The sequence below is a fragment of the Etheostoma spectabile genome, chromosome 2, assembly GCF_008692095.1.
Source record: "Etheostoma spectabile isolate EspeVRDwgs_2016 chromosome 2, UIUC_Espe_1.0, whole genome shotgun sequence".
Classification (NCBI taxonomy): Eukaryota; Metazoa; Chordata; class Actinopteri; order Perciformes; family Percidae; genus Etheostoma; species Etheostoma spectabile.
In genome coordinates this window covers 26,121,534-26,132,959 of record NC_045734.1, presented here as the reverse complement: position 1 = coordinate 26,132,959, position 11,426 = coordinate 26,121,534, and the positions used below count along the sequence as shown (strand labels likewise).

Below are 11,426 nucleotides of genomic sequence, written 5' to 3'. Positions count from 1 at the left end.
GGTATTCTGTCTATAATGGAGTGGTAGGGAAATTTGTAAGTGACCCCAAACTTTTGACCGGTAGTGTAGGTGCATAGCTATGCAGATGACTTGCTAAAAAAAAAATTCAAATTAAAAGGTTGGAGATAGGAGATTGCCTTCAAGGTTTTTACTGGGAGCGAATTGTGAAACATATGAGAACAGAATTGGACAACAAAGTAAAATGATTAAAACTCAGGAAACCACGTGATTCCATGAACAAGAGTTAGACAAGAAAACTGGGAACTGGATTCACAAGTTATTTTTTGCTACATGTCAGTAAGAAACAAAAGTATCTTCAGTGAAAGATCAAGATTATTTTTTTTATAGGAAGCACAGCACATAATCTAGGAAACATACACAAAATTTCCACAAGAGTAAAAGTAAACAAGATGCAATCCCAACAGTTACACAGACAGCTAACAAAGTGGATAGCTTAATAATTCTACTAAATCCCAAATCAACAATCAAAACTGTAATAAAAAGGTGTAGCTCCAGATAATGCTCTAAGAAGGGCATCGGGGAGTGGATAAAAGATGCCAGAACAAAAAAGACAGTCTGTTGGTTTAAGTGCCCACACAAGTCAAATGACCCACAAAAGAAAAACCATAACTCTTCCCTAAACTCTGTTGACCGGTAGCTTCTAGCTATTAAAAACGGCTTCTTGTTCATTGCAAACGTGTCATTTTGAATATGTGTGAGTATCCTGCAGGCGTCGCTACACTCTGCGTAGCGTAACTGGACTCTGAGGAAGAGAAATGTGAAGGAATGGCAAACCACACGCTCCGCTGCAGAACGGGTGCTGACACACGACTTGGGGGGGGGGGGAGAAAAGAAACACCCCGAGGTGGTAGCGATGGTGTAGAGGGGAAATTGGGGGGGGGGGGGTTGATAGATGGAGTATGCACAATACAAACACACACTCCCACAGAAGTGACCCTTATTAGCATCGGTTATATAATTTCATTAGAATACATTGAAATAGACAGAGTACTTGGAATAACCACCAGAATGTTCCCAAATATTTTTTTAATCCTCAAAGTTTTCAATTCAATTCACACAATTTCTTTTTCTTTCTTTTTTTTTTTTACTTTAATTGGTTTCAAAAGGAGCTGAAATGGGCCGGTGAAAGAAATGCCATGCTTCTATTCCAAAAATGTTAAAGATAATATCTGGCCTGTTCAATTCCATGGGAAGATATGTGAGCTTTAACTAAAAAAAACTGGTAAACCAAACATGGGGTACATATCTGAGAGTGTGCAGTTTGGCTATGTTAATCAAAAGTGTAAATCTAGTGATGGAAATCAGATGCATCTGAACCGATTTTTGAATAAACACACATTGAATAAACACACAGGTATGCATAAACAGAAATGATGAGTCACAGCTTGACCACGGCCACTCCACAAAAAAAAAACTCAAATCACCCTTTAAAAAAAGAATTAGCTCATTTTTCATAACATGTTTTAGTAAACTCAGTTCATGCCATCACTTTAATTTTATTTTACAGCAAAGTAATTGTGCATCTATTAACATTTTCAGATCAGGACTACATCACCAGTTTAGCGCATTAAAAGTTGATTTCACAGCAGGCCTCCTCGAGTTCTTATGATCTGAGTTCTTGTGGTTTCCAAATCATCTGAACTAGTGGTGTTGGCTCTTTGAGTTTGGTAAGAGCATACATTTACTAAAAACACATTGTGCAAGAGCGTAGTGAGCCACAACGATGTTAAAACAATGAACCGGTTAACGTATAGGCTCAGCTGTTCTTCAAGCTGCCAATTATGAAAATACAGTTTGTTTGTTTCAACTTTTGGGACATTACTGAGTCTTTACTCTTATGCCAACTGTTCTTTGCTTTCTCAGCTGTCCTGATGTGTTGTCGCCCTCAGCTTGCAGACTAAACTTGTGACTCCCTCTAATGAAGCAGAGGCAATAATATGAGGGAAACCCTATTAAAAAAGTTAAAAAAATAATGATGCATTTGGTAATAATCTTTTAGCAATTGCCTAACTATACAAATTGCAAAAAACTTTGAGGAACACCTCTTAAACCCCCACAAACGTGAACACGAAGCTTTCCATCCCTGGAATAATGGCAGCAGTCAAATTGTAATGACGAGGGAGTTAAGCGAAGGCCAGGAGTCTCTGAAGTGACCAACAACCCAATTAAACCCAACACAGATATATTAAGTTCATTTTCTGCTATGAGGCTGTGAAATTGCTCCATCAATCTTTGCTACCACGGTTTGTTTAATGTGTCCCATCTGTTCCAATGAGGGTAACAGTCTGGTGTGTTTTGGCCTCGTCAGCGGTGCAAAGCGGCGTTTCTGCAGCTGACTGACCTGCTCACTGCTTGTCTTGGACTTGTGTTGGTCTGTCTGTGTTTATGGAGTGTCTTGGTTTAGCACTAATGCACTAGCTCACTACACATCGCAGACACAAAGAAATAAACAGTGTCTCCTCTATAAAACCTTTAATATAGAGTCCAGCAGGTACTGTATCAGAGCCCAACTTTTTGGTAGTGGACGCTGACATAATTAATTATTTTACCCTCTAATTGCTTGAACTGTTCTCCTAAATTAATAATTGGTGCACACAAACAATTATTCTATACAAATATGTTTTAGGATATGTACTTCAATGGCAACCCAACATTGTATTTGGCAGCCAATACCATGTCATACGTTTCGCAACCCCAAATCACAATAAGAAAACTTTAGTCCTTATTCAACCCAGTAATCCAATTTACATTGTCCATGAGCTGATAGGTTTTACTCTTTATTTTTCCCTGCATTTACACAGCACCATGTGTGTGGCTAGCTGCTTGTTGGCAGAAGGTAAACAGAGAGCGCTAAACATCTAGCAACAAATGTAGCGTCCGATGTAGCATTAAAACGCCATTGTGTGTTGTGGAATGAGTGTGATAACTTAACGCTATTAATCTCACAGAATATACTGACTAATTTGAGGGTATCCGAACATGAAAAGCAGATACTAACTTGTTGCTAACTCCTTGCTAACTGAACTAACTAACAAGCAACAACTATGTGGGCTATAATTTCAGTTTGAGGGCACAACTTTGTCCAAAATGTCACCCTTTATACTGTCTGGGCTCTTGCTATATTCATAACTTTTGTGCATGTCGTTTATATATATATATATATATATATATATATATATATATATTTTCACTTCTACTTAAACTCTTGCACACGCAACACACACTTCCATTATTGCCCCTTCTTCCCGCCAGTAGGCATTAAAAGCTGCTGCAGCATAACTTTTGATTCGCTTGCCCCCTTTTTGAAGTGGCTTTGGGTTCTCACCTGTCAACAAGATGTCCAAATTAAAAATACCACAGGCTCGCCCACAGCCAAAGTTTTCTAGGCTGGGTTCAGTGGGTAGAGGATGTGTAAAGTGCCGAGTCAAGTGCAAAGCAATTTAGACTGATGTCTTGAGACATCAAGAAGTCAAATAGAGGGTTGGTTTGAAAGCAGTTTTTTTTTTTTCACCAGATAAACCTGATTAGTTTCTCTGTTGCTTACACTTTTACCCTAATGCTAATAACATGACCACACTTAAGGCGTTGTATTGTCTTGTACCTAAAAAGCTCAGATTCTGCTAAAGAGGGTTCTTCACCCTGCAAACATACCATATGTGACTCTGTGCTTCTGCAACTCAAAACAACTTTAAAGTGTTCATACTGAACATTCACAACCGTTTGAAGTTTTGTGTGGACCTTCTTGGCTTGGTCTAATTATCCTCAGCTTTCTGCATATTTTAATATTTTAGTAGCTGTTTTACAACTAACCCAACATTGCAATGTCACCCACAAACAATTTAATACATAGCTTTGCCCTGCCGTTGCCTTTTTTCACTGAAGCACCAGACAAAGCTGATTAATTTACAGAAATGTTCTCACTTCCATAATAGTTCTATTTGGGTACTTTGTATTATATGGTTCATTTAGCCTGTCCCTTTGATCTTATTTTTAATTTTCCCCTCAAGATTTGAGGTTATTTTTTATTTATTTTTTATTTCCATTTAGCGCTGACTTAATGTGGGGCCCTATGGAATCGGTCTTATAGCCTTTTTAAATTTCACGATTCTGTCAACAATTCTGTTATCCATAAACTATTGAACTGTGCATTAACTGACTCTTGCCACCGGGCTACACAACCTTTCCGGCGGGAAACACTGCACAAGCCTGACAGGATCTGGGACATTTAGAGCCAAGCCGACACGGTGAACCACAGAACATACTCGCTCAGTAGGGCAAATTTCTTCTGATTGTAACTTTGACTCCGAGTCAACACCCTCTCTCTCTCTTTCCCTGAGTTTCTTCTGCTTTGTCAGTTCTGTGTCGCCGTCTCTTGACTGGTCCCCCCTTTGACTTCTGACCTCTTAATCCCCTGCCAGCTGCAGCGAGGCCTCCAAGGAGGCCTCTGTGATCGTGTGTGCATGCATGTGTGAATGTGTGTGTGTATCTTTAGATGTGTGTGGATTGGTGAGTGTACATGTCTCGGATCTTTTCAGCATCAGTGTTGCGACAAGACATGAAGGACTGTCAGTTAAAAAATATGTGTATTGCATATTACAACATAACTGAGCATGGCAAGACGGGGCATACACACACCCAAACTGCAATTATACTAGTTGCTTCAAATACACTTGAGGGTATTACTTACCAACACAAAAGTGCAATTACAGTTCACCTGTGCACAAACACTATGCGTCTGACTTAAGGCAAAACAAGTCAAGTCAATCACAATTTTCCTGGTTGAATTAGTTGAAGAGCAAGTGTGATGCAACGCTTCAAGGCTGTGATTCAGTATTCACCCTAATTGTACTGTAGCACAATTCGTTGGGTTCAATTACACACCACTCGTAAAGCAACGAATAGAACACTCTGCAACCTATAATATAGTTTTAATGTATCCCCTGAATCCAATACAATAAAACTGAGGAAACTAAAACAGCAAACAAGAGTTTCAAGAGTGCATAAAATCTTAATGGCTAGACGCCTATGTGAAGCAGGTTGAAATGCAATAATTTAACACTTTTAAAATAATTGTACAGAATATAAATTAGCTCTAAATAACAAAATCCTTTTTCAAGCCTTTCTCTCTATTAACGCCACTACAAAAAACATATTTCAAGAGTTCAAATGACGAACACGCACACAGACACAAAAGCAAGGTTTACTGAAAAGGAAGGTTAAAGGGGGCATGATACTTCATGTGCAGCCGAATGCAGACAGACACGAGCACAAAACACATTCCTCTAATCTTAATACCTGAGGCAACATGCAGCTCAACACTGGTTCACACATCCTGACACATTTGACGATCTACACACAAGCGTTGACTTTTGCGCACGCGTCCATAGTAACCATCCCTATCGGATACCTTCTGTCAAACGGCTTCTCTCTTCACCTGTTGTGCCTTCGAGTTGTTCAGGACATCATAGATCCAGACCTCGGTTCTTTGAAGTGCTTTGTGAGGCCCTGCAGCCCCCAGGCCATGGTCTAGCTCCAGCCTGTGTGTGTGTGTGTGTGTGTGAGGGGGGAGAGAATGATGGCTGTTGAATGGGGATGAAAGAGTGTGTTTGTACAGCCAGAATACATGCCCTCAGGATAAAAGAGAGAGGGGTTCAGAAAAAGGGAGCTAAAAGGTGGGGTTTCCCTAATCTACCCCCCCACCACACACACACACACCTTCCCTCGCCCTCAGGTTGTGGTTTGGCTGCTCTCGGACTATGGAGGGGGAGGGATGTGTTAACTAAAAGACTCAGAATTAAAAACGTTCTGTACGTGCATTCTCTGCTTTTAAAGAAAAAAGGAAAGCATGTTTAATACTTGGTTAATAATTATGAATTCTCAGGATGATTTGCTATTTTTTAATGGTAAAATGGGTTGGATTTTAAGATCTTGGACACAGAAAAGGCGAGATATTGTTTCCTAACTAACGACATTAAGAAAAATGAGGTCTGATAAGATTCAACGTAAAGCTTCTTCATGCAGAATGATCTCCCTCTCTCTCGACCGGTCGCGTCAGATTGGCGCCCACCAAGAGCCAGGGTCTGTCCGAGGATTCTGTTAAAAGTCGGACCACGGCACCCCTCCGTTGCTCCGCTCCTCCGTGCACTGGCGCCAGGGAGGGAAGCCAAAGACCATTCATCTAAACACACCACCCACACAAAGATGACACAGAGCTCGATAAAAAAAAAAAAAAGTAATATAATATAATAATTAAGTAGTAGGGAGAAACTGATAATACCAGGTTATCAAAAGGTTGATTGTTGAATCTCAGCTGAGGGTTAGGTTTGCATCTTTCTGTCCCGGTGCCTCCTGGTACCACAGAGGAATGTTACGAGAAGCTTGTATGTGTCACGCTCTTTAACTTCCTACTGAACCGCCGTGTTTATAAAACACACCATGAGGATGGGGGGGGGGGATACTTAGAGACACGCTTCATGGGTTAGTAAAAGGAGTAGCAACCCCTAAACCCTCCCTAGGGGTGGAGGAGTGGAGGCGGGGGTAGAGTTTTAGGAAAGTAGAGGTGCCCCTCTGGTGAGCATGTTAAGTCTCAGCCTGTTGTAGGTTTGAGTCTAGAATTCCTCGGGTGTCAAGGAACCTTGTAAAGACGTAACGTGAGCCTTTTTATGTCGCTGAAAACAGAAACCAAGTTTAGCAATTTCCTAACAGCCATCATTTTATTAATACTGTGATCAACAAGAGAGTAATCAAGTATGAGAGTATGATATTAGTTGCACCTCGAGACACTTCCAAGGTTAGATGGTATAGAGTGCACAATACTTTGAAAAAATGCATTTGCCAGATGCTTGAGCAAAAATAGAGCAACCGGGGAAACAACCTATCGTCAGCATACATTATCAAAATAGCTTGTTACTGTAAATGGTTTCAGCATGGCTGCAGAGTTCCAGCATGTTCATGAGGGGGAAATTAGCCCCGAGCAGCATAATGACTGAACTGAGCAGAGTGATTTATCAGCAGTCAGAGGCTTGATGCTGGACGTCCGCTCCGTCTTCGTGGTCCCTGCTTCCTCAAACGTTCCCAAATGAGCCGACAAGCGACTCGGCCCACCCCGCCTATACATCTGCACGACGGCAGAGGAGGGAGAATTCAAGATTTTTTCCACCTGTTTTTATGATGTGTGCTTAAAAACATTCAACAGAACACCAGCAATAGAAGCCAACGTTTTCAACTGAGCCTAACTGGGGGTGAAAAATGCCATATTGATTGAAAAAAAGAAAACAAAGCGACGGGGGAAATTCCTTTTTGTTGAAAGTTTATATGTGTACTATGTCTTATTTGGTTATAGCCTTTCAATAACTTAGTGTTAATAGAGAAATTAAACAATCTCAGTGACAGCTGGTGCAGTCTGTGCGGCCTCAGACCTGTTCAGTGGCAAGCTATGCGGTTTACTACAGTGTCATTCTTGACAATACCACTTGGCGGCTCCCAAGTAAGACATTTTCAATTTCTACACCGTGGCTTTAAACAACGCATTCTCACGAATGGATTCTCATGATATCATACAAAAACTTTTGCACGCATGATATTTTTGCAAAATTACAGCGGTTGCCGACAGGTCTATAGCGGCCTTTACAGTTAAGTTTAGCCAACAAAAGGTGACTGGGCTGGGCAGGCCTACCCGTCACAATGAAGCGACAGTTGTGACAGCAGCCATAACAGTTAAGTTTGGTCATTCAGCAAGTTCTGTTTTACCCTTAACTTCTTGTTGTTATTAAAACACCCTTCTGCAACTTGTTATTCTCAAATTGCTTTCAGTGTAGAGGCTGTAACTCTACCTGATGTACATTCATTAATAATGTTGTATATCAGTTGGAGTTAGAGAAGACACTATGCCGTCCATCTCAGCCGAGAATGGAGAAATGTCTGGCTGAGTCCTTTCCGTGTCATGCTCAGCATCCTGAAGCATAACCAAAGTTAAAAGTGCAATCCTTGCCTAACCCCACTGATCCATGAACCATCCCTAGCCTTAACCATACCATAGTGTCATTGAATATAATCATATATATATAAAATATCAATGATTTAAGTGAGAGCGTGGGACACTCTGTTCCACATAAAGAGAAATCCGCAGAATTAGGCTAAAAGCAGAAAACCCAAGACGGAACCAAACCAGAACATGAGAGCAGAAGGGTGCAGGCTAGAAACCTCCTGCACAAACAGGACAGCAAAAAAAAATAGCTAAAATGGTTTGTTTGTCCCTGAAAGCCAAGAAATACTTTAAAAACTGCAACATAGAAGCAAAACTTCAATTTGAAGTGTCATAATAAGAACAGTTGTGTTTTATTTCCCTATAAAAAAATTAAAAAATCTACCCAACCAGTGGTATAGTGACCGAAATCTGACCTGTGTGTGTGTGTGTGTGTGTGTGTGTGTGTGTGTGTGTGTGTGTGTGTGTGTGTGTGTGTGTGTGTGTGTGTGTGTGTGTGTGTGTTCACAGCACCACAGGGCACACTTAAACCCCACTAAGAGGAGGGGCTTTAAGGTGGTTTGGCTGATAACAACCAAAAATCACACACACACACACACACACACACACACACATACACACACACACACACCTTATACCTCTTAACTTCCTTCATGGGGTTATTAACTCCCTGATTGTGGAGCTTTCCTTTGGGTTCACTCCTATTTAGTTGTCATGGTGGCATGACCCAAACACTTATTAGCTGACCCTCGAGATTAGTCCAAGATGGAAACGGGAGGGAAGTGGGGTTAAGCCTTCACCTTGAGGTGCTCGCTGTAGCATCTCACAAAAACCTTAATTAAATTGCTCAGACGCCGAGTCAGGAATGTTTGCTTTGCTATCCCTCTCTCCCGTACGTACTCCAGTCTCTACCTTTCTTTGCTTTTCCCATGCTCATAGTCCAGGCTGGCTTTTTTTCCCTCCCTGCTCACAGTTCAATATTGATTTGGAAAGCCCTTATTGTACCCAAATTCAGCAAGTTGCAATGTATAAGGTAAAGACAGCAGCACATGGTCGCCATAGCGCTGACTAGATTTTTTGGATTCTCTATGCATTGCAAACTCTCATTGACATATTGCTCATGTATTACCAATGCATACCACAACGTTCAGGTTTATATGGCAGTTCAGACATGAACAAAGATCACTTAAGTTGTTTTCGTCTTTTAAGACAAGAACAAGGAGTGCAAGGGCACAGGCAAATATCACAACTGGAGCTGTAATTTATTTTGGATAATATGTGATACTGCCCGTATCAACTTCCCAAAATGACGTACTATTAACCTTGTTTGGTCTGACTAACAATCCAAAAACCTTGAATTATTAAACTCGCAGTGATATAAAACAAAGGAGAGCAACAATTCCTCACAGTTGATATGCTGGAAGTGGCAAATCTTTGGCATTTTATTCTTGATTAAAATCTAAAGTAGTTCACCAGGGATCAAAATGTAATCATTCCATCGACTGGTCATTTAATTTCAGCCAATTTACAGTGAGATTCTGCTGCAATAGAGAAATATGCATATAGGCTGTCAGTAATAAAATAGAACAGAATAATGGGGCTGCAACTAACGTATTTTAATTTAAGATTCATTTTCTCATTCGATTCATATAAAAATGACAGAAAACAGTAGAAAATCCAAAGTTGACAAAGATACTCCATTTACAAACACATCATCACATTTAAGAAGCTTGAACCAGAAAAGGTTTGACATTTCTGCCAGAAAATGTACTGTGGCAATGAATCAATTATCACAGTTGTTTGAGTTTCATGTCATAGAATAAAATAGAATAGCAGTGCATGAATACATAAACACACCTGACTATGTGTGCAAACACTAAATGCATACGGAACGGCACATGCAGAGGGGACATTACATGCACAAATTATAGAGTAAAACCGTTTTAAACCCACGGTCAACCTATATGTCCCAATGGGAATGTCTCTATGTGTCCCTGGGGATCAGCAGCCAATCTTACAGATTAAAGTCTCCTCATCCGAAGTGAAAACAAACGGGCTAGATTTGAGAGGAACCGTGGAGGGGAAGATAAAGCTCCACTAATCCGAAACATTAAGCCGAAACACGGTCTGAAGCAATGACAACGATAAGAGCTAATCCTGGTTCCACATATCTCTGCAGGAAACACTCCTCTCAGTGTCTCCTGTCCGTGCCTCCCTCTGAGCGCGTCTGGCCGCCAGATCCTGACCCGAGATAGTGAGCCGCGCGCCGGGGAGAGGAATGCGAGGATACGCTGACAAATCCTGCCGGCCACAAGGGAAGCTTCCACATGTGAAGCCGGCTTGAGTAAAGAAGCTGATTCTGGATCGATTATCAGAGCCTCTCAGAGCGTCACCGTTTACAGGATAACTGGTTAACTCTGTGCTATTAATCAATAATACACACAGCATCTAAAAGATTCCATACACGAGGAGGGGGGTGCTCTTCTATCTTAACTGAGAAACATGTGGAGTTCTTGTTTTCATTTAGTCATTCGCATTTTGCACAAACGTGCACTTCTGCATTTCACTGCATAGAAGTCACGGTTGAAGCTTACCTTGGTAAAGTAACCCAGAGTCCGCGGGAATGCGCTCGAGTGGCTTCTTCCCAAACTTTGTATCCACTTAGTCGGCGTGTCTCTCTGCGCAAAGCAGCCGAACTGTCTTCAAACCCTTCTTCTTGTAAGGAAGCGGAGTTAGAGTCCACCCGAAAACCAAAAGGTATAGTTCTATCACTGCAGCGCACTCGCACGCTCCGCTCGGTCTGTCAGAGAGTTGGAGAGACCCAGGTCCGCGAGCGTTCAGGGGCGCACGGACTTTTCAACAAAAGCGCTCATTGAAGTGAAGGAGGCGAGTACTTAAACAAGCTGGGGAAGTGGGAGGGACCGTGTGAAGCCGAGGCGCGCGGTCGGGCGCGTCCCCGAGGCGCACTACGAGCAGCACCTGCAAAAAATATTCACAGCAGGAAAGATGGTTTATTGTGAAATCTTGACACTAAAAAGTTTTTCACCAATGCAATTTACAAGACCATCTATTCATTTTCTATCTTGCATCTGGTTATATATGTATTTGTCTGGCAGTCTGTACACCAGTTTTGTATGAACCATTCTAAAGATTTAAATTAATTTCAGGGGTTCCGTGATGTGTTCACGGACACTTGAGGAGTGTTCACACCTGCATTTTGTAGCAGTTTATCAAAGTTCTGGAGCTGATCTCCTTAAAGCAGCATTGATTGATTTTTGCGGGGGGGGGGGGCACTTGGGGGAAGTTCAGCAAACTGTTCACACATCATTGACTCATGTTGTCCTATATAACCACACATACAGTATGGTGGAGTGTTTAGTAAACAGTCTCTAAAGAAGCATATTTACAGAGACACAGACAT

The 11,426-nt window shown here is 41.4% G+C and overlaps 1 protein-coding gene across 1 annotated transcript in view; it reads right to left on the bottom strand.

Moving 5' to 3' along the window:
* The window catches only part of LOC116704851 (vasorin), a 32,195-nt gene extending 21,328 nt beyond the window's left edge, over positions 1–10,867 (bottom strand). Inside the window, exon 1 of the mRNA XM_032540517.1 lies at positions 10,600–10,867. The gene's annotated coding sequence lies outside the window, so the exon portion shown is untranslated. The remainder of the gene's footprint in view (positions 1–10,599) is intronic.
* Between the last annotated feature and the right edge of the window lie 559 nt (positions 10,868–11,426).